Below are 22,017 nucleotides of genomic sequence, written 5' to 3' on the forward strand. Positions count from 1 at the left end.
AAAACATTGCGGGGTTGTGCGCATTGTATGGGTGTGTAACAGTACATTCACTAGTAGGAGTGAGAAAAACATCACAGGGTGGTGTGATTCGGACGGTCTGAATTAGAATAGGCAGTGAGTGGTAATGTAGGATGGAGAAAAACACCATGGGGTGGTCAGCATGGGGAGGTCAGGAAACATGCAGTGGATGTAGAATAGGTTTCTGAAAATCATCGCGGGGTGGTGCGCATAGTATGGGTTTTTAACATTACATTCACTAGTAGGAGTGAGAAAACATCACGGGGTCGTGTGAATCAGAGGGTCTGAATAAGGATAGGAAGTGAGTAGCAATGTAGGTTGGAGAAGAGCACCATGGGGTGGTCAGCATGGGGAGGTCAGGAAACATGCAGTGGCAATGTAGGATAGTTTTCTGAAAAACATCGTGGTGTGGTGCGCATTGTAAGGGTTTCTAACAGGCCATTCCCTAGTAGGAGTGAAAAAACATCACGGGGTGGTGTGAATCATAGGACCTGAATTAGGATAGGCAGTGAGTGGCAATGTAGGGTGCAGAAAAGCACCACGGGGTGGTCAGCATGTGGAGGTCAGGAAACATGCAGTGGAAATGTAGGATAGCTTTCTGAAAAACATCGCGGGGTGTTGTGCTTTGTATGGGTGTGTAACATTACATTCACTAGTAGGAGTGAGAAAAACATCATGCGGTGGTGTGAATCATAGGATCTGAATTAGGACAGGCAGTGAGTGACAATCTAGGATGGAGAAAAGCACTACGGGGTGGTCAGCATTGGGAAGTCAAGAAACATGCAGTGGCAATATAGCATAGGTTTCTGAAAAACATCACGGCGTTGTGCGCATTTTATGGGTGTGTAACGTTACATTCATTAGTAGAAGTGAGAAAAAATTCAAGAGGTGGTGTAAATCGGAGGGTGTGAATAAGGATAGGAAGTGAGTGGCAATGTAGGATGGAGAAAAGCACCACGGGGTTGTCAGCATGGGGAGGTTAGGAAACATGCAGTGGCAATGTAGGGTAGGTTTCTGAAAAACATGGAAGTGTGGTTCGCATTGTATGGGTGTGTAACATTACATTCACTGGTAGGAGTGAGAAAAACATCATGAGGTGGTGTGAATCGGACGGTCTGAATTAGGATAGGCAGTGAGTGGCAATGTAGGATGGAGAAAAGCACAACGGGGTGGTCAGCATGGGGAGGTCAGGAAACATGCAGTGGCAATGTAGGATAGGTTTCTGAAAAACATCGCGGGGTGGTGCGCATTGTATGTGTGTGTAACATTACATTCACTAGTAGGAGTGAGAAAAACATCACGGGATTGTGTGAATCAGAGGGTCTGAATAAGAATAGGTAGTGAGAAACAATGAAGGATGGAGAGGAGCACCACGGGGTGGTCAGCAGGGGGAGGTCAGGAAACATGCAGTGGCAATGTAGGATAGTTTTCTGAAAAGTATCGCCGGGTGGTGCACATTGTAAGGGTTTCTAACAGGCCATTCACTACTAGGAGTGAGAAAAACATCACGGCGTGGTGTGAATCATAGGATCTGCACAAGGATAGGCAGTAAGTGGCAATGTAGGATGGAGAAGAGCACCACCGGGTGGTCAGCATGGGGAGGCCAGGCAACATGCAGTGGCAATGTAGGATAGGTTTCTGAAAAACATCGCGGGTGGTGCGCATTTTATGGGTGTGTAACGTTACGTTCACTAGTAGAAGTGAGAAAAACATCAAGAGGTGGTGTGAATCACAGGGTGTGAAAAAGGATAGGAAGTGAGTGGCAATGTAGGATGGAGAAAAGCACCACGGGGTGGTCACCATAGGGAGGTGAGGAAACATGCAGTGACAATGTAGGATAGGTTTCTGAAAAACATCGCGGGGTGCTGCGCATTGTATGGGTGTGTAACATTACATTCACTAGTAGGAGTCAAAAAAATATCACGGGGTGGTGTGAATCGGACGGTCTGAATTAGGATAGTCTATGAGTGGCAATATAGGGTGGAGAAAAGCACCACGGGGTGGTCAGCATGGGGAGGTCAGGAAACATGCTGTGGCAATGTAGGATAGTTTTCTGAAAAACGTCGCGGGGTTGTGCGCATTGTAAGGGTTTCTAAAAGGCCATTCACTAGTAGGAGTGAAAAAAGCATCACGGGGTGGTGTGAATCATAGGACCTGAATTAGGATAGGCAGTGAGTGGCAATATAGGGTGGAGAAAAGCACCACGGGGTGGTCAGCATGGGGCGGTCAGGAAACATGCTGTGGCAATGTAGGATAGTTTTCTGGAAAACGTCGCGGGGTGGTGCGCATTGTAAGTGTTTCTAAAAAGCCATTCACTAGTAGGAGTGAGAAAAGCATCACGGGGTGGTGTGAATCATAGGACCTGAATTAGGATAGGCAGTGAGTGAGAATATAGGGTGGAGAAAAGCACCACGGGGTGGTCAGCATGGGGAGGTCAGGAAACATGCAGTGGCAATGTAGGATAGCTTTCTGAAAAACATCGCGGGGTGGTGCTCATTGAATGGGGGTGTAACATTACATTCACTAGTAGGAGTGAGAAAAACATCACGGGGTGGTGTGAATCGGAGGCTCTGAATTAGGATAAGCAGTGAGTGGCAATGTAGGATGGAGAAAGGCACCATTGGGTGGTCAGCATGGGGAGGTGAGGAAACGTTCAGTGGCAATGTAGGATAGGTTTCTGAAAAACATCGAGGTGTGGTGCGCATTGTATGGGTGGGTAACACTACATTCACTAGTAGGAGTGAGAAAAACATCACGGGGTGGTGTGAATCGGAGGGTCTGAATAAGGATAGACGGTGAGAGGCAATGTAGAATGGAGAAAAGCACCACGGGGTGGTCAGCATGGCGAGGTCAGAAAACATACAGTGGCAATGTAGGATAGGTTTCTGAGGTACTTCGCGGTGTGGTGCACATTATATGGGTGTGTAACTTTCATTCACTAGTGAGAGTGAGAAAAATATCACGGGGTGGTGTGAATCATAGGATCTGATTAAGGATAGGCAGAGAGTGGCAATGTAGGATGGAGAAAACACCACGGTTTGTCAGCATGCGGATGTCAGGAAACATGCAGTGGCAATGTAGGATACGTTTCCGAAAAACATCGCGGGGTGGTGCGCATTGTATGGGTGTGTAACATTACAATCACTAGCAGGAGTGAGAAAAACATCACGGGGTGGTGTGAATCGGAGGGTGTGAATAAGGATAGGAAGTGAGTGGCAATGTAGGCTGGAATAAAACACCACGGGGTGGTCAGCATCGGGAGGTCAGGAAACATGTAATGGCAATGTAGGATAGGTTTCTGTAGTGCATCGCGGGGTGGTGCGCATTGTATGGGTGTGTAACATTACATTCGCAAGTAGGAGTGAGAAAAACATCACGGGGTGGTGTGAATCATAGGAACTGAAACAGGATAGGCAGTGAGTGGCAATGTAGGATGGAGATAAGCACCAGTGGTGGTCAGCATGGGGAGGTCTGGAAACATGCAGTGGCAAGGTAGGATAGGTTTCTGAAAAACATCTTGGGGTAGTGCGCATTGTATGGGTGTGTAACATTACATTCACTACTAGGAGTGAGAAAAAAATCACGTGGTGGTGTGAATCATAAGACCTGAATTAGGATAGGCAGTGAGTGGCCATCTATGTTGGAGAAATGCACCACGGGGTGGTCAGCATGGAGAGGTGAGGAAACATGCAATGGCAATGTAGAATAGGTTTCTGAAAAACATCGCGGGGTGCTGCGCATTGTATGGGTGTGTAACATTACATTCAGTAGCAGGAGTGAGAAAAACATCACGGGGTGGTGTGAATCGGAGCGTCTCAATATGGATAGGCAGTGAGTAGCAATGTAGGATGGAGAAAAGCACCACGGGGTGGTCAGCATGGGGAGGTAGGAAACATGCAGTGGCAATGTAGGATAGGTTTCTGCAAAATATCGCAGGGTAGTGCGCAATGTGAGGGTTTCTAATAGGCCAACCACTAGTAGGATAGAGAAAAATATCATGGGGTGGGGTGAATCGGAGGGTCTGAATAAAAATAGGCCGTGAGTGGTTATGTAGGATGGAGAAAAGCACCATGGGGTGGTCAGCATGGGGAGGTCAGGAAACACGCAGTGGCAATGTAGGATAGGTTTCTGAAAAACATCGCGGGGTGGTGCGCATTGTAAGGGTTTCTAACAGGCCATTCACTAGTAGGAGTAAGAAAAACCTCACGGGGTGGTGTGAATCATAGGATCTGAATTAGGATACGCAGTGAGTGGCAAAGTAGGATGTAGAAAAGCACCACGGGGTGGTCAGCATGGGGATGTGAGGAAATATGCAGTGGCAATGTACGATAGTTTTCTGAAAAACATCGCGGGGTGCTGCGCATTGTATGGGTGTGTAACATTACATTCACTACTAGGAGTGAGAAAAACATCACGGGTAGTGTGAATCGGAGGGTCTGAATTAGCATACGCAGTGAGTGGCAATTTAGGATGGAGAAAAGCCCTACGGGGTGGTCAGCATGGAGAGATCAGGAAACATGCAGTGGCAATGTAGGATACGATTCTGAAAAACATCGTGGTGTGGTGCGCATTGTATGGGTGTGTAAAATTACATTCACTAGTAGGAGTGAGAAAACAATCACAGGGTGGTGTGAATCATAGGATCTGAATCAGGATAGGCAGTGAGTGGCAATGTAGGATGGAGAAAAGCACCGCGGGGCGGTCAGGATGGGGAGGTCAGGAAACATGCAGTGGCACTGTAGGATAGGTTTCTGAAAAACATTGCGGGGTGGTGCGCATTGTAAGGGTTTCTAACAGGCCATTCACTAGTAGGAGTGAGAAAAACATCACGGGGTGGTGTGAATCGGAGGGTCTGAAGAAGGATAGGCAGTGAGTAGCAATGTAGGATGGAAAAAAGCACCATGCGGTGGTCAGCATGGGGAAGTAGGAAACATGCAGTGGCAATGTAGGATAGGTTTCTGAAAAACATCGTGGGGTGGTGCGCAATGTAAGGGTTTCTAACAGGCCATTCACTAGTAGGAGTGAGAAAAATATCACTGGGTGGTGTGAATCGGAGGGTCTGAATAAGAATAGGCGGTGAGTGGCAATGTAGGATGGAGAAAGGCACCACGGTGTGGTCAGAATGGGGAGTACAGGAAACACACAGTGGCAATGTAGGATATGTTTCTGAAGTACGTTGCGTGGTGGTGCGCATTATATGGGTGTGTAACTTTCATTCACTTGTGGGAGTGAGAAAAATATCACGGGGTGGTGTGAATCATAGGATCTGATTAAGGATAGGCAGAGAGTGGCAATGTAGGATGGAGAAAAGCACAACGGGGTGGTCAGCATGGGGAGGTCAGGAAACATGCAGTGGCAATGTAGGATAGGTTTCTGAAAAACATCGCGGGGTGGTGCGCATTGTATGTGTGTGTAACATTACATTCACTAGTAGGAGTGAGAAAAACATCACGGGATTGTGTGAATCAGAGGGTCTGAATAAGGATAGGTAGTGAGAAACAATGAAGGATGGAGAGGAGCACCACGGGGTGGTCAGCAGGGGGAGGTCAGGAAACATGCAGTGGCAATGTAGGATAGTTTTCTGAAAAATATCGCCGGGTGGTGCACATTGTAAGGGTTTCTAACAGGCCATTCACTACTAGGAGTGAGAAAAACATCACGGGGTGGTGTGAATCATAGGATCTGCACAAGGATAGGCAGTAAGTGGCAATGTAGGATGGAGAAGAGCACCACCGGGTGGTCAGCATGGGGAGGCCAGGCAACATGCAGTGGCAATGTAGGATAGGTTTCTGAAAAACATCGCGGGTGGTGCGCATTTTATGGGTGTGTAACGTTACGTTCACTAGTAGAAGTGAGAAAAACATCAAGAGGTGGTGTGAATCACAGGGTGTGAAAAAGGATAGGAAGTGAGTGGCAATGTAGGATGGAGAAAAGCACCACGGGGTGGTCACCATAGGGAGGTGAGGAAACATGCAGTGACAATGTAGGATAGGTTTCTGAAAAACATCGCGGGGTGCTGCGCATTGTATGGGTGTGTAACATTACATTCACTAGTAGGAGTCAAAAAAATATCACGGGGTGGTGTGAATCGGACGGTCTGAATTAGGATAGTCTATGAGTGGCAATATAGGGTGGAGAAAAGCACCACGGGGTGGTCAGCATGGGGAGGTCAGGAAACATGCTGTGGCAATGTAGGATAGTTTTCTGAAAAACGTCGCGGGGTTGTGCGCATTGTAAGGGTTTCTAAAAGGCCATTCACTAGTAGGAGTGAAAAAAGCATCACGGGGTGGTGTGAATCATAGGACCTGAATTAGGATAGGCAGTGAGTGGCAATATAGGGTGGAGAAAAGCACCACGGGGTGGTCAGCATGGGGCGGTCAGGAAACATGCTGTGGCAATGTAGGATAGTTTTCTGAAAAACGTCGCGGGGTGGTGCGCATTGTAAGTGTTTCTAAAAAGCCATTCACTAGTAGGAGTGAGAAAAGCATCACGGGGTGGTGTGAATCATAGGACCTGAATTAGGATAGGCAGTGAGTGAGAATATAGGGTGGAGAAAAGCACCACGGGGTGGTCAGCATGGGGAGGTCAGGAAACATGCAGTGGCAATGTAGGATAGCTTTCTGAAAAACATCGCGGGGTGGTGCTCATTGAATGGGGGTGTAACATTACATTCACTAGTAGGAGTGAGAAAAACATCACGGGGTGGTGTGAATCGGAGGCTCTGAATTAGGATAAGCAGTGAGTGGCAATGTAGGATGGAGAAAGGCACCATTGGGTGGTCAGCATGGGGAGGTGAGGAAACGTTCAGTGGCAATGTAGGATAGGTTTCTGAAAAACATCGAGGTGTGGTGCGCATTGTATGGGTGGGTAACACTACATTCACTAGTAGGAGTGAGAAAAACATCACGGGGTGGTGTGAATCGGAGGGTCTGAATAAGGATAGACGGTGAGAGGCAATGTAGAATGGAGAAAAGCACCACGGGGTGGTCAGCATGGCGAGGTCAGAAAACATACAGTGGCAATGTAGGATAGGTTTCTGAGGTACTTCGCGGTGTGGTGCACATTATATGGGTGTGTAACTTTCATTCACTAGTGAGAGTGAGAAAAATATCACGGGGTGGTGTGAATCATAGGATCTGATTAAGGATAGGCAGAGAGTGGCAATGTAGGATGGAGAAAACACCACGGTTTGTCAGCATGCGGATGTCAGGAAACATGCAGTGGCAATGTAGGATACGTTTCCGAAAAACATCGCGGGGTGGTGCGCATTGTATGGGTGTGTAACATTACAATCACTAGCAGGAGTGAGAAAAACATCACGGGGTGGTGTGAATCGGAGGGTGTGAATAAGGATAGGAAGTGAGTGGCAATGTAGGCTGGAGTAAAACACCACGGGGTGGTCAGCATCGGGAGGTCAGGAAACATGTAATGGCAATGTAGGATAGGTTTCTGTAGTGCATCGCGGGGTGGTGCGCATTGTATGGGTGTGTAACATTACATTCGCAAGTAGGAGTGAGAAAAACATCACGGGGTGGTGTGAATCATAGGAACTGAAACAGGATAGGCAGTGAGTGGCAATGTAGGATGGAGATAAGCACCAGTGGTGGTCAGCATGGGGAGGTCTGGAAACATGCAGTGGCAAGGTAGGATAGGTTTCTGAAAAACATCTTGGGGTAGTGCGCATTGTATGGGTGTGTAACATTACATTCACTACTAGGAGTGAGAAAAAAATCACGTGGTGGTGTGAATCATAAGACCTGAATTAGGATAGGCAGTGAGTGGCCATCTATGTTGGAGAAATGCACCACGGGGTGGTCAGCATGGAGAGGTGAGGAAACATGCAATGGCAATGTAGAATAGGTTTCTGAAAAACATCGCGGGGTGCTGCGCATTGTATGGGTGTGTAACATTACATTCAGTAGCAGGAGTGAGAAAAACATCACGGGGTGGTGTGAATCGGAGCGTCTCAATATGGATAGGCAGTGAGTAGCAATGTAGGATGGAGAAAAGCACCACGGGGTGGTCAGCATGGGGAGGTAGGAAACATGCAGTGGCAATGTAGGATAGGTTTCTGCAAAATATCGCAGGGTAGTGCGCAATGTGAGGGTTTCTAATAGGCCAATCACTAGTAGGATAGAGAAAAATATCATGGGGTGGGGTGAATCGGAGGGTCTGAATAAAAATAGGCCGTGAGTGGTTATGTAGGATGGAGAAAAGCACCATGGGGTGGTCAGCATGGGGAGGTCAGGAAACACGCAGTGGCAATGTAGGATAGGTTTCTGAAAAACATCGCGGGGTGGTGCGCATTGTAAGGGTTTCTAACAGGCCATTCACTAGTAGGAGTAAGAAAAACCTCACGGGGTGGTGTGAATCATAGGATCTGAATTAGGATACGCAGTGAGTGGCAAAGTAGGATGTAGAAAAGCACCACGGGGTGGTCAGCATGGGGATGTGAGGAAATATGCAGTGGCAATGTACGATAGTTTTCTGAAAAACATCGCGGGGTGCTGCGCATTGTATGGGTGTGTAACATTACATTCACTACTAGGAGTGAGAAAAACATCACGGGTAGTGTGAATCGGAGGGTCTGAATTAGCATACGCAGTGAGTGGCAATTTAGGATGGAGAAAAGCCCTACGGGGTGGTCAGCATGGAGAGATCAGGAAACATGCAGTGGCAATGTAGGATACGATTCTGAAAAACATCGTGGTGTGGTGCGCATTGTATGGGTGTGTAAAATTACATTCACTAGTAGGAGTGAGAAAACAATCACAGGGTGGTGTGAATCATAGGATCTGAATCAGGATAGGCAGTGAGTGGCAATGTAGGATGGAGAAAAGCACCGCGGGGCGGTCAGGATGGGGAGGTCAGGAAACATGCAGTGGCACTGTAGGATAGGTTTCTGAAAAACATTGCGGGGTGGTGCGCATTGTAAGGGTTTCTAACAGGCCATTCACTAGTAGGAGTGAGAAAAACATCACGGGGTGGTGTGAATCGGAGGGTCTGAAGAAGGATAGGCAGTGAGTAGCAATGTAGGATGGAAAAAAGCACCATGCGGTGGTCAGCATGGGGAAGTAGGAAACATGCAGTGGCAATGTAGGATAGGTTTCTGAAAAACATCGTGGGGTGGTGCGCAATGTAAGGGTTTCTAACAGGCCATTCACTAGTAGGAGTGAGAAAAATATCACTGGGTGGTGTGAATCGGAGGGTCTGAATAAGAATAGGCGGTGAGTGGCAATGTAGGATGGAGAAAGGCACCACGGTGTGGTCAGAATGGGGAGTACAGGAAACACACAGTGGCAATGTAGGATATGTTTCTGAAGTACGTTGCGTGGTGGTGCGCATTATATGGGTGTGTAACTTTCATTCACTTGTGGGAGTGAGAAAAATATCACGGGGTGGTGTGAATCATAGGATCTGATTAAGGATAGGCAGAGAGTGGCAATGTAGGATGGAGAAAAGCACAACGGGGTGGTCAGCATGGGGAGGTCAGGAAACATGCAGTGGCAATGTAGGATAGGTTTCTGAAAAACATCGCGGGGTGGTGCGCATTGTATGTGTGTGTAACATTACATTCACTAGTAGGAGTGAGAAAAACATCACGGGATTGTGTGAATCAGAGGGTCTGAATAAGGATAGGTAGTGAGAAACAATGAAGGATGGAGAGGAGCACCACGGGGTGGTCAGCAGGGGGAGGTCAGGAAACATGCAGTGGCAATGTAGGATAGTTTTCTGAAAAATATCGCCGGGTGGTGCACATTGTAAAGGTTTCTAACAGGCCATTCACTACTAGGAGTGAGAAAAACATCACGGGGTGGTGTGAATCATAGGATCTGCACAAGGATAGGCAGTAAGTGGCAATGTAGGATGGAGAAGAGCACCACCGGGTGGTCAGCATGGGGAGGCCAGGCAACATGCAGTGGCAATGTAGGATAGGTTTCTGAAAAACATCGCGGGTGGTGCGCATTTTATGGGTGTGTAACGTTACGTTCACTAGTAGAAGTGAGAAAAACATCAAGAGGTGGTGTGAATCACAGGGTGTGAAAAAGGATAGGAAGTGAGTGGCAATGTAGGATGGAGAAAAGCACCACGGGGTGGTCACCATAGGGAGGTGAGGAAACATGCAGTGACAATGTAGGATAGGTTTCTGAAAAACATCGCGGGGTGCTGCGCATTGTATGGGTGTGTAACATTACATTCACTAGTAGGAGTCAAAAAAATATCACGGGGTGGTGTGAATCGGACGGTCTGAATTAGGATAGTCTATGAGTGGCAATATAGGGTGGAGAAAAGCACCACGGGGTGGTCAGCATGGGGAGGTCAGGAAACATGCTGTGGCAATGTAGGATAGTTTTCTGAAAAACGTCGCGGGGTTGTGCGCATTGTAAGGGTTTCTAAAAGGCCATTCACTAGTAGGAGTGAAAAAAGCATCACGGGGTGGTGTGAATCATAGGACCTGAATTAGGATAGGCAGTGAGTGGCAATATAGGGTGGAGAAAAGCACCACGGGGTGGTCAGCATGGGGCGGTCAGGAAACATGCTGTGGCAATGTAGGATAGTTTTCTGAAAAACGTCGCGGGGTGGTGCGCATTGTAAGTGTTTCTAAAAAGCCATTCACTAGTAGGAGTGAGAAAAGCATCACGGGGTGGTGTGAATCATAGGACCTGAATTAGGATAGGCAGTGAGTGAGAATATAGGGTGGAGAAAAGCACCACGGGGTGGTCAGCATGGGGAGGTCAGGAAACATGCAGTGGCAATGTAGGATAGCTTTCTGAAAAACATCGCGGGGTGGTGCTCATTGAATGGGGGTGTAACATTACATTCACTAGTAGGAGTGAGAAAAACATCACGGGGTGGTGTGAATCGGAGGCTCTGAATTAGGATAAGCAGTGAGTGGCAATGTAGGATGGAGAAAGGCACCATTGGGTGGTCAGCATGGGGAGGTGAGGAAACGTTCAGTGGCAATGTAGGATAGGTTTCTGAAAAACATCGAGGTGTGGTGCGCATTGTATGGGTGGGTAACACTACATTCACTAGTAGGAGTGAGAAAAACATCACGGGGTGGTGTGAATCGGAGGGTCTGAATAAGGATAGACGGTGAGAGGCAATGTAGAATGGAGAAAAGCACCACGGGGTGGTCAGCATGGCGAGGTCAGAAAACATACAGTGGCAATGTAGGATAGGTTTCTGAGGTACTTCGCGGTGTGGTGCACATTATATGGGTGTGTAACTTTCATTCACTAGTGAGAGTGAGAAAAATATCACGGGGTGGTGTGAATCATAGGATCTGATTAAGGATAGGCAGAGAGTGGCAATGTAGGATGGAGAAAACACCACGGTTTGTCAGCATGCGGATGTCAGGAAACATGCAGTGGCAATGTAGGATACGTTTCCGAAAAACATCGCGGGGTGGTGCGCATTGTATGGGTGTGTAACATTACAATCACTAGCAGGAGTGAGAAAAACATCACGGGGTGGTGTGAATCGGAGGGTGTGAATAAGGATAGGAAGTGAGTGGCAATGTAGGCTGGAGTAAAACACCACGGGGTGGTCAGCATCGGGAGGTCAGGAAACATGTAATGGCAATGTAGGATAGGTTTCTGTAGTGCATCGCGGGGTGGTGCGCATTGTATGGGTGTGTAACATTACATTCGCAAGTAGGAGTGAGAAAAACATCACGGGGTGGTGTGAATCATAGGAACTGAAACAGGATAGGCAGTGAGTGGCAATGTAGGATGGAGATAAGCACCAGTGGTGGTCAGCATGGGGAGGTCTGGAAACATGCAGTGGCAAGGTAGGATAGGTTTCTGAAAAACATCTTGGGGTAGTGCGCATTGTATGGGTGTGTAACATTACATTCACTACTAGGAGTGAGAAAAAAATCACGTGGTGGTGTGAATCATAAGACCTGAATTAGGATAGGCAGTGAGTGGCCATCTATGTTGGAGAAATGCACCACGGGGTGGTCAGCATGGAGAGGTGAGGAAACATGCAATGGCAATGTAGAATAGGTTTCTGAAAAACATCGCGGGGTGCTGCGCATTGTATGGGTGTGTAACATTACATTCAGTAGCAGGAGTGAGAAAAACATCACGGGGTGGTGTGAATCATACGATCTGAATTAGGATATGCAGTGAGTGGCAATGTAGGATGGAGAAAACCACTACGGGATGGTCAGCATGGGGAAGTCAGGAAACATGCAGTGGCAATATAGGATAGGTTTCTCAAAAACATCACGGCGTGGTGCGCATTTTATGGGTGTGTAACGTTACATTCACTAGTAGAAGTCAGAAAAACATCAAGAGGTGGTGTGAATCGGAGGGTTTGAATAAGGATAGGAAGTGAGTGGCAATGTAGGATGGAGAAAAGCACCACGGGGTGGTCAGAATGGGGAGGTGAGGAAACATGCAGTGGCAATTTAGGATAGGTTTCTGAAAAACATCGCGGGTGGTGCTCATTGTATGTGGGTGTAACATTACATTCACTGTTAGCAGTGAGAAAAACATCACGGGCTGGTGTGAATCGGAGGCTCTGAATTAGGATAAGCAGTGAGTGGCAATGTAGGATGGAGAAAAGCACCATTGGGTGGTCAGCATGGGGAGGTAAGGAAATATGCAGTGGCAATATAGGATAGGTTTCTGAAAAACATCAAGGTGTGGTGCGCATTGTATGGGTGGGTAACACTACATTCACTAGTAGGAGTGAGAAAAACATCACGGGTTGGTGTTAATCTGAGGGTCTGAATAAGGATAGGAAGTGAGGATCAATGTAAAATCGAGAAAGGCACCACAGGGTGGTCAGCATTGGGAGGTTGGAAACATGCAGTGGCAATGTAGGATAGGTTTCTGAAAAACATCGAGGTGTGGTGCTCATTGTATGGGTGGGTAACACTACATTCACTAGTAGGAGTGAGAAAAACATCACGGGGTGGTGTGAATCGGAGGGTCTGAATAAGAATAGGCGGTGAGTGGCAATGTAGGATGGAGAAAAGCACCACGGGTTGGTCAGCATGGCGAGGTCAGGAAACACACAGTGGCAATGTAGGATATGTTTCTGAAGTACGTTGCGTGGTGGTGCGCATTATATGGGTGTGTAACTTTCATTCACTTGTGGGAGTGAGAAAAATATCACGGGGTGGTGTGAATCATATGATCTGATTAAGGATAGGCAGAGAGTGGCAATGTAGGATGGAGAAAAGCACCACGGGTTGGTCAGCATGGGGAGGTCAGGAAACATGCAGTGGCAATGTAGAATAGCTTTCTGAAAAACATCGCGGGGTGGTGCGCATTGTATGGGTGTGTAATATTACATTCACTAGTAAGAGTGAGAAAAACATCATGGGGTGGTGTGAATCATACGATCTGAATTAGGATATGCAGTGAGTGGCAATGTAGGATGGAGAAAACCACTACGGGATGGTCAGCATGGGGAAGTCAGGAAACATGCAGTGGCAATATAGGATAGGTTTCTGAAAAACATCACGGCATGGTGCGCATTTTATGGGTGTGTAACGTTACATTCACTAGTAGAAGTCAGAAAAACATCAAGAGGTGGTGTGAATCGGAGGGTTTGAATAAGGATAGGAAGTGAGTGGCAATGTAGGATGGAGAAAAGCACCACGGGGTGGTCAGAATGGGGAGGTGAGGAAACATGCAGTGGCAATTTAGGATAGGTTTCTGAAAAACATCGCGGGTGGTGCTCATTGTATGTGGGTGTAACATTACATTCACTGTTAGCAGTGAGAAAAACATCACGGGCTGGTGTGAATCGGAGGCTCTGAATTAGGATAAGCAGTGAGTGGCAATGTAGGATGGAGAAAAGCACCATTGGGTGGTCAGCATGGGGAGGTAAGGAAATATGCAGTGGCAATGTAGGATAGGTTTCTGAAAAACATCAAGGTGTGGTGCGCATTGTATGGGTGGGTAACACTACATTCACTAGTAGGAGTGAGAAAAACATCACGGGTTGGTGTTAATCTGAGGGTCTGAATAAGGATAGGAAGTGAGGATCAATGTAAAATCGAGAAAGGCACCACAGGGTGGTCAGCATTGGGAGGTTGGAAACATGCAGTGGCAATGTAGGATAGGTTTCTGAAAAACATCGCGAAGTGGTCCGTAATATAAGGGTTTCTAACAGGCCATTCACTAGTAGGAGTGAGAAAAATATCACTGGGTGGTGTGAATCGGAGGGTCTGAATAAGAATAGGCGGTGAGTGGCAATGTAGGATGGAGAAAGGCACCACGGTGTGGTCAGAATGGGGAGTACAGGAAACACGCAGTGGCAATGTATGATAGGTTTCTGAAGTACATCGCGGGGTGGTTCGCTTTGTATGGGTGTGTAACATTACATTCACTAGTAGGAGTGAGAAAAACATCATGAGGTGGTGTGTATCATAGGATCTGAATTAGGATAGGCAGTGAGTAGCAATGTAGGATGGAGATAAGCACCACGGGGTGGTCAGCATGTGGAGGTCAGGAAACATGCAGTGGCAATGTAGGATAGGTTTCTGAAAAACATCGCAGGTGGTGCACATTGTATGGGTGTGTAACGTTACATTTATTAGTAGAAGTGAGAAAAACATCAAGAGGTGGTGTGAATCGGAGGGTATGAATAAGGATAGGAAGTGAGTGGCAATGTCGGATGCAGAAAAGCACCACGGGATGGTCAGCATGGGGAGGTGAGGAAACATGCAGTGGCAATGTAGGATAGTTTTCTGAAAAACATTGCGTGGTGGTGCGCATTGTATGGGTGTGTAACAGTACATTCACTAGTAGGAGTGAGAAAAACATCACGGGGTGGTGTGAATCGGACAGTCTGAAAAAGGATAGGAAGTGAGTGGCAAAGTACGATGGAGAAAAGCACCACGGGGTGGTCAGCAAGGGGAGGTCAGGATACAAGCAGTGGCAATGTACGATAGGTTTCTGAAAAACATCGTGGGGTGCTGCGCATTGTATGGGTGTGTGACATTGCATTCACTAGTAGGAGTGAGAAAAACATCACGAGGTGGTGTGAATCGGAGGGACTGAATAAGGATAGGCAGTGAGTAGCAATGTAGGATGGAGAAAAGCACCACGGATTGGACAACATGTAGAGGTCAGGAAACATGCATTGACAATGTAGGATAGGTTTCTGAAAAAACATAGCGGGGTGGTGCGCATTGTAAGTGTTTCTAACAGGCCATTCACTAGTAGGAGAGAGAAAAACATCACGGGGTGGTGAGAATCGGAGCGTCTGAATAAGGATAGGCAGTGAGTGGCAATTTAGGATGGAGAAGAGCGCCAAGGGGTGGTCAGCACGGGGAGGTCAGGAAACACACAGTGGCAATGTATGATAGGTTTCTGAAGTACATCGCGGCGTGGTGCAAATTGTATGGGTGTGTAACATTATATTCACTAGTAGGAGTGAGAAAAACATCATGGGGTGGTATGAATCATAGGATCTGAATTAGGATAGGCAGTGAGTGGCAATGTAGGATGGAGATAAGCACCACTGGGTGGTCAGTATGGGGAGGTCAGGAAACATGCAGTGCCAATGTAGGATAGGTTACTGAAAAACATCTTGGGGTGGTGAGCATTGTATGGGTGTGTAACAAAACATTCACTAGTAGGAGTGAGAAAAACATGACGGGGCGGCGTGAATCATATAATCTGAATAGGATAGGCAGTGAGTGGCAATTTAGGATGGAGAAGAGCACCACGGGGTTGTCAGCATGGGGAGGTCAGGAAACATTCAGTGGCAATGTAGAATAGGTTTCTGAAAAACATTCCGGTTTGGTGCGCATTGTATGGGTTTCTAACTTTACATTCAGTAGTAGGAGTGAGAAAAACATCACGGGTGGTTTGAATCATAGGATCTGAATTAGGATAGGCGGTGAGTGGCAATGTAGGATGGAAAAAAGCACCACGGGGTGGTCAGCATGGGGAGGTCAGGAAACATGCAGTGGCAATTTAGGTTAGGTTTCTGAAGTACTTCGCGGGGTGTTGCACATTATATGGGTGTGTAATTTTACATTCACTTGTGGGAGTGAGAAAAATATCATGGGGTGGTGTGAATCATAGGATCTGATTAAGGATAGGCAGTGAGTGGCAATGTAGGATGGAGAAAAGCACCACGGGTTGTTTAGCATGGGGAGATCAGGAAACATGCAGTGGCAATGTAGGATAGTTTCTGAAAAACATCAAGGTGTGGTGCGCATTGTATGGGTGGGTAACACTACATTCACTAGTAGGAGTGAGAAAAACATCACGGGGTGGTGTGAATCGGAGGGTCTGAATAAGGATAGGAAGTGAGTGGCAATATAGGCTGGAGAAAATCACCACGGGGTGGTCAGCTTCGGGAGGTCAGGAAACACGTAATGGCATGGTAGGATAGGTTTCTGTAGTACATCGCGGGGTGGTGCTCATTGTATGGGTGTGTAACCTTACATTCACTAGTAGGAGTGAGAAAAACATCACGGGGTGGTATGAGTCATAGGATTTGAATAAGGATAGGCGGTGAGTGGCAATCTAGGATGGAGTAAAGCACCACAGGGTGGTCAGAATCGGGAGGTCAGGAAAAAAGCAGTGGCAATATAGGATAGGTTTCTGAAAAACATCGCGTGGTGGTGCGCATTGTAGGGGTGTGTAACATTACATTTACTGGTAGGAGTGAGAAAAAAATCACGGGGTAGTGTGAATCGGAGGCTCTGAATTAGGATAAGCAGTGAGTGGCAATGTAGGATGGAGAAAAGCACCATTGGGTGGTCAGCATGGGGAGGTGAGGAAACATGCAGTGGCAATGTAGGATAGGTTTGTGAAAAACATCGAGGTGTGGTGCTCATTGTATGGGTGGGTAACACTACATTCACTAGTAGGAGTGAGAAAAACATCACGGGGTGGTGTGAATCGGAGGGTCTGAATAAGAATAGGCGGTGAGTGGCAATGTAGGATGGAGAAAAGCACCACGGGTTGGTCAGCATGGCGAGGTCAGGAAACACACAGTGGCAATGTAGGATATGTTTCTGAAGTACGTTGCGTGGTGGTGCGCATTATATGGGTGTGTAACTTTCATTCACTTGTGGGAGTGAGAAAAATATCACGGGGTGGTGTGAATCATAGGATCTGATTAAGGATAGGCAGAGAGTGGCAATGTAGGATGGAGAAAAGCACCACGGGTTGGTCAGCATGGGGAGGTCAGGAAACATGCAGTGGCAATGTAGAATAGCTTTCTGAAAAACATCGCGGGGTGGTGCGCATTGTATGGGTGTGTAATATTACATTCACTAGTAAGAGTGAGAAAAACATCACGGGGTGGTGTGAATCATACGATCTGAATTAGGATATGCAGTGAGTGGCAATGTAGGATGGAGAAAACCACTACGGGATGGTCAGCATGGGGAAGTCAGGAAACATGCAGTGGCAATATAGGATAGGTTTCTCAAAAACATCACGGCGTGGTGCGCATTTTATGGGTGTGTAACGTTACATTCACTAGTAGAAGTCAGAAAAACATCAAGAGGTGGTGTGAATCGGAGGGTTTGAATAAGGATAGGAAGTGAGTGGCAATGTAGGATGGAGAAAAGCACCACGGGGTGGTCAGAATGGGGAGGTGAGGAAACATGCAGTGGCAATTTAGGATAGGTTTCTGAAAAACATCGCGGGTGGTGCTCATTGTATGTGGGTGTAACATTACATTCACTGTTAGCAGTGAGAAAAACATCACGGGCTGGTGTGAATCGGAGGCTCTGAATTAGGATAAGCAGTGAGTGGCAATGTAGGATGGAGAAAAGCACGATTGGGTGGTCAGCATGGGGAGGTAAGGAAATATGCAGTGGCAATGTAGGATAGGTTTCTGAAAAACAACAAGGTGTGGTGCGCATTGTATGGGTGGGTAACACTACATTCACTAGTAGGAGTGAGAAAAACATCACGGGTTGGTGTTAATCTGAGGGTCTGAATAAGGATAGGAAGTGAGGATCAATGTAAAATCGAGAAAGGCACCACAGGGTGGTCAGCATTGGGAGGTTGGAAACATGCAGTGGCAATGTAGGATAGGTTTCTGAAAAACATCGCGAAGTGGTCCGTAATATAAGGGTTTCTAACAGGCCATTCACTAGTAGGAGTGAGAAAAATATCACTGGGTGGTGTGAATCGGAGGGTCTGAATAAGAATAGGCGGTGAGTGGCAATGTAGGATGGAGAAAGGCACCACGGTGTGGTCAGAATGGGGAGTACAGGAAACACGCAGTGGCAATGTATGATAGGTTTCTGAAGTACATCGCGGGGTGGTTCGCTTTGTATGGGTGTGTAACATTACATTCACTAGTAGGAGTGAGAAAAACATCATGAGGTGGTGTGTATCATAGGATCTGAATTAGGATAGGCAGTGAGTAACAATGTAGGATGGAGATAAGCACCACGGGGTGGTCAGCATGTGGAGGTCAGGAAACATGCAGTGGCAATGTAGGATAGGTTTCTGAAAAACATCGCAGGTGGTGCACATTGTATGGGTGTGTAACGTTACATTTATTAGTAGAAGTGAGAAAAACATCAAGAGGTGGTGTGAATCGGAGGGTATGAATAAGGATAGGAAGTGAGTGGCAATGTCGGATGCAGAAAAGCACCACGGGATGGTCAGCATGGGGAGGTGAGGAAACATGCAGTGGCAATGTAGGATAGTTTTCTGAAAAACATTGCGTGGTGGTGCGCATTGTATGGGTGTGTAACAGTACATTCACTAGTAGGAGTGAGAAAAACATCACGGGGTGGTGTGAATCGGACAGTCTGAAAAAGGATAGGAAGTGAGTGGCAAAGTACGATGGAGAAAAGCACCACGGGGTGGTCAGCAAGGGGAGGTCAGGATATAAGCAGTGGCAATGTATGATAGGTTTCTGAAAAACATCGTGGGGTGCTGCGCATTGTATGGGTGTGTGACATTGCATTCACTAGTAGGAGTGAGAAAAACATCACGAGGTGGTGTGAATTGGAGGGACTGAATAAGGATAGGCAGTGAGTAGCAATGTAGGATGGAGAAAAGCACCACGGATTGGACAACATGTAGAGGTCAGGAAACATGCATTGACAATGTAGGATAGGTTTCTGAAAAAACATAGCGGGGTGGTGCGCATTGTAAGCGTTTCTAACAGGCCATTCACTAGTAGGAGAGAGAAAAACATCACGGGGTGGTGAGAATCGGAGCGTCTGAATAAGGATAGGCAGTGAGTGGCAATTTAGGATGGAGAAGAGCGCCAAGCGGTGGTCAGCACGGGGAGGTCAGGAAACACGCAGTGGCAATGTATGATAGGTTTCTGAAGTACATCGCGGCGTGGTGCGAATTGTATGGGTGTGTAACATTATATTCACTAGTAGGAGTGAGAAAAACATCATGGGGTGGTATGAATCATAGGATCTGAATTAGGATAGGCAGTGAGTGGCAATGTAGGATGGAGATAAGCACCACTGGGTGGTCAGTATGGGGAGGTCAGGAAACATGCAGTGGCAATGTAGGATAGGTTACTGAAAAACATCTTAGGGTGGTGAGCATTGTATGGGTGTGTAACAAAACATTCACTAGTAGGAGTGAGAAAAACATGACGGGGCGGCGTGAATCATATAATCTGAATAGGATAGGCAGTGAGTGACAATTTAGGATGGAGAAGAGCACCACGGGGTTGTCAGCATGGGGAGGTCAGGAAACATTCAGTGGCAATGTAGAATAGGTTTCTGAAAAACATTCCGGTTTGGTACGCATTGTATGGATTTCTAACTTTACATTCAGTAGTAGGAGTGAGAAAAACATCACGGGTGGTTTGAATCATAGGATCTGAATTAGGATAGGCGGTGAGTGGCAATGTAGGATGGAAAAAAGCACCACGGGTTGGTCAGCATGGGGAGGTCAGGAAACATGCAGTGGCAATTTAGGTTAGGTTTCTGAAGTACTTCGCGGGGTGTTGCACATTATATGGGTGTGTAATTTTACATTCACTTGTGGGAGTGAGAAAAATATCATGGGGTGGTGTGAATCATAGGATCTGATTAAGGATAGGCAGTGAGTGGCAATGTAGGATGGAGAAAAGCACCACGGGTTGTTTAGCATGGGGAGATCAGGAAACATGCAGTGGCAATGTAGGATAGTTTCTGAAAAACATCAAGGTGTGGTGCGCATTGTATGGGTGGGTAACACTATATTCACTAGTAGGAGTGAGAAAAACATCACGGGGTGGTGTGAATCGGAGGGTCTGAATAAGGATAGGAAGTGAGTGGCAATATAGGCTGGAGAAAAACACCACGGGGTGGTCAGCTTCGGGAGGTCAGGAAACACGTAATGGCATGGTAGGATAGGTTTCTGTAGTACATCGCGGGGTGGTGCTCATTGTATGGGTGTGTAACATTACATTCACTAGTAGGAGTGAGAAAAACATCACGGGGTGGTATGAGTCATAGGATCTGAATAAGGATAGGCGGTGAGTCGCAATCTAGGATGGAGAAAAGCAACACGGGGTGGTCAGAATGGGGAGGTCTGGAAACATGCAGTGGCAATGCAGGATGGGTTTCTGAAAAACATCCCGTTGTGGTGCCCATTGTATGGGTGTGTGACATTACATTCACTAGTAGGAGTGAGATAAAAATCACGAGGTGGTGTGAATCATAGGAACGGAAACAGGATAGGCAGTGAGTGGCAATGTAGGATGGAGAAAAGAACCACGGGGTGGTCAGCATCGGGTGGTAGGAAACATGCAGTGGCAATGTAGGATAGGTTTCTGCAAAACATCGCATGGTAGTGCGCAATGTGAGGTTTTCGAACAGGCCATTCACTAGTAGGAGTAAGAAAATTATCAGGGGGTGGTGTTAATCGGAGGGTCTGAAGAAGAATAGGCTGTGAGTGGCAATGTAGGATGGAGAAAAGCACCATGGGGTGGTCAGCATGGGGAGGTCACGAAACATGCAGTGGCAATGTAGGATAGGTTTCTTAAAAACATCCCGTGGTGGTGCGCATTGTATGGGTGTGTAACATTACATTCACTAGTAGGAATGAGAAAAACATCACGGGGTGGTGTGAATCATAGGAACTGAAACAGGATAGGCAGTGAGTGGCAATGTAGGATGGAGATAAGCACGACGGGGTTGTCAGCATGGGGTGGTCAGGAAACATGCAGTGGCAATGTAGGATAGGTTTCTGAAAAACATCGCTGGTGGTTCGCATTGTATGGGTGTGTAACATTACATTCACTAGTAGGAGTGAGAAAAACATCAAGAGGTAGTGTGAATCTGAGGCTCGAAATAAGGATAGGAAGTGAGTGGCAATGTAGGTTGGAGAAAAGAACCACGGGGTGGTCAGCATGGGGAGGTAAGGAAACATGTAGTTTCAAGGTAGGATAGGTTTCTGAAAAACATCGCGGGGTCGTGCACATTGTATGGGTTTCTAACATTACATTCACTAGTAGGAGTGAGAAAAACATCACCGGGTGGTGTGAATCAGAGGGTCTGAATAAGGATAGGCAGTGAGTAGCAATGTAGGCTGGAGAAATGTACCACGGGGTGTTCAGCATGGGGAGGTCAGGAAACATGCAGTGGCAATGCAGGATAGGTTTCTGAAAAACATCCCGTGGTGGTGCGCATTGTATGGGTGTGTGACATTACATTCACTAGTAGGAGTGAGAAAAACATCACGGGGTGGTGTGAATCATAGGAACGGAAATAGGATAGGCAGTGAGTGGCAATGTAGGGTGGAGAAAAGCACCACGGCATAGTCAGCATGGGGAGGTCAGGAAACATGCAGTGGCAATGTAGGATAGCTTTCTGAAAAACATCGGGGGTGGTGCTCATTGTATGGGTGTGTAACATTACATTCACTAATAGGAGTGAGAAAAACATCACGGGGTGGTATGAGTCATAGGATTTGAATAAGGATAGGCGGTGAGTGGCAATATAGGATGGAGAAAAGCACCACGGGGTGGTCAGAATGGGAAGTCAGGAAAAATGCAGTGGCAATGTAGGACAGGTTTCTAAAAGACATCGCGTGG

Source organism: Cavia porcellus, unplaced genomic scaffold (assembly GCF_034190915.1).
Source record: "Cavia porcellus strain 051 isolate PalLab524CR breed Dunkin Hartley unplaced genomic scaffold, mCavPor4.1 scaffold_24, whole genome shotgun sequence".
Taxonomy (NCBI): Eukaryota; Metazoa; Chordata; class Mammalia; order Rodentia; family Caviidae; genus Cavia; species Cavia porcellus.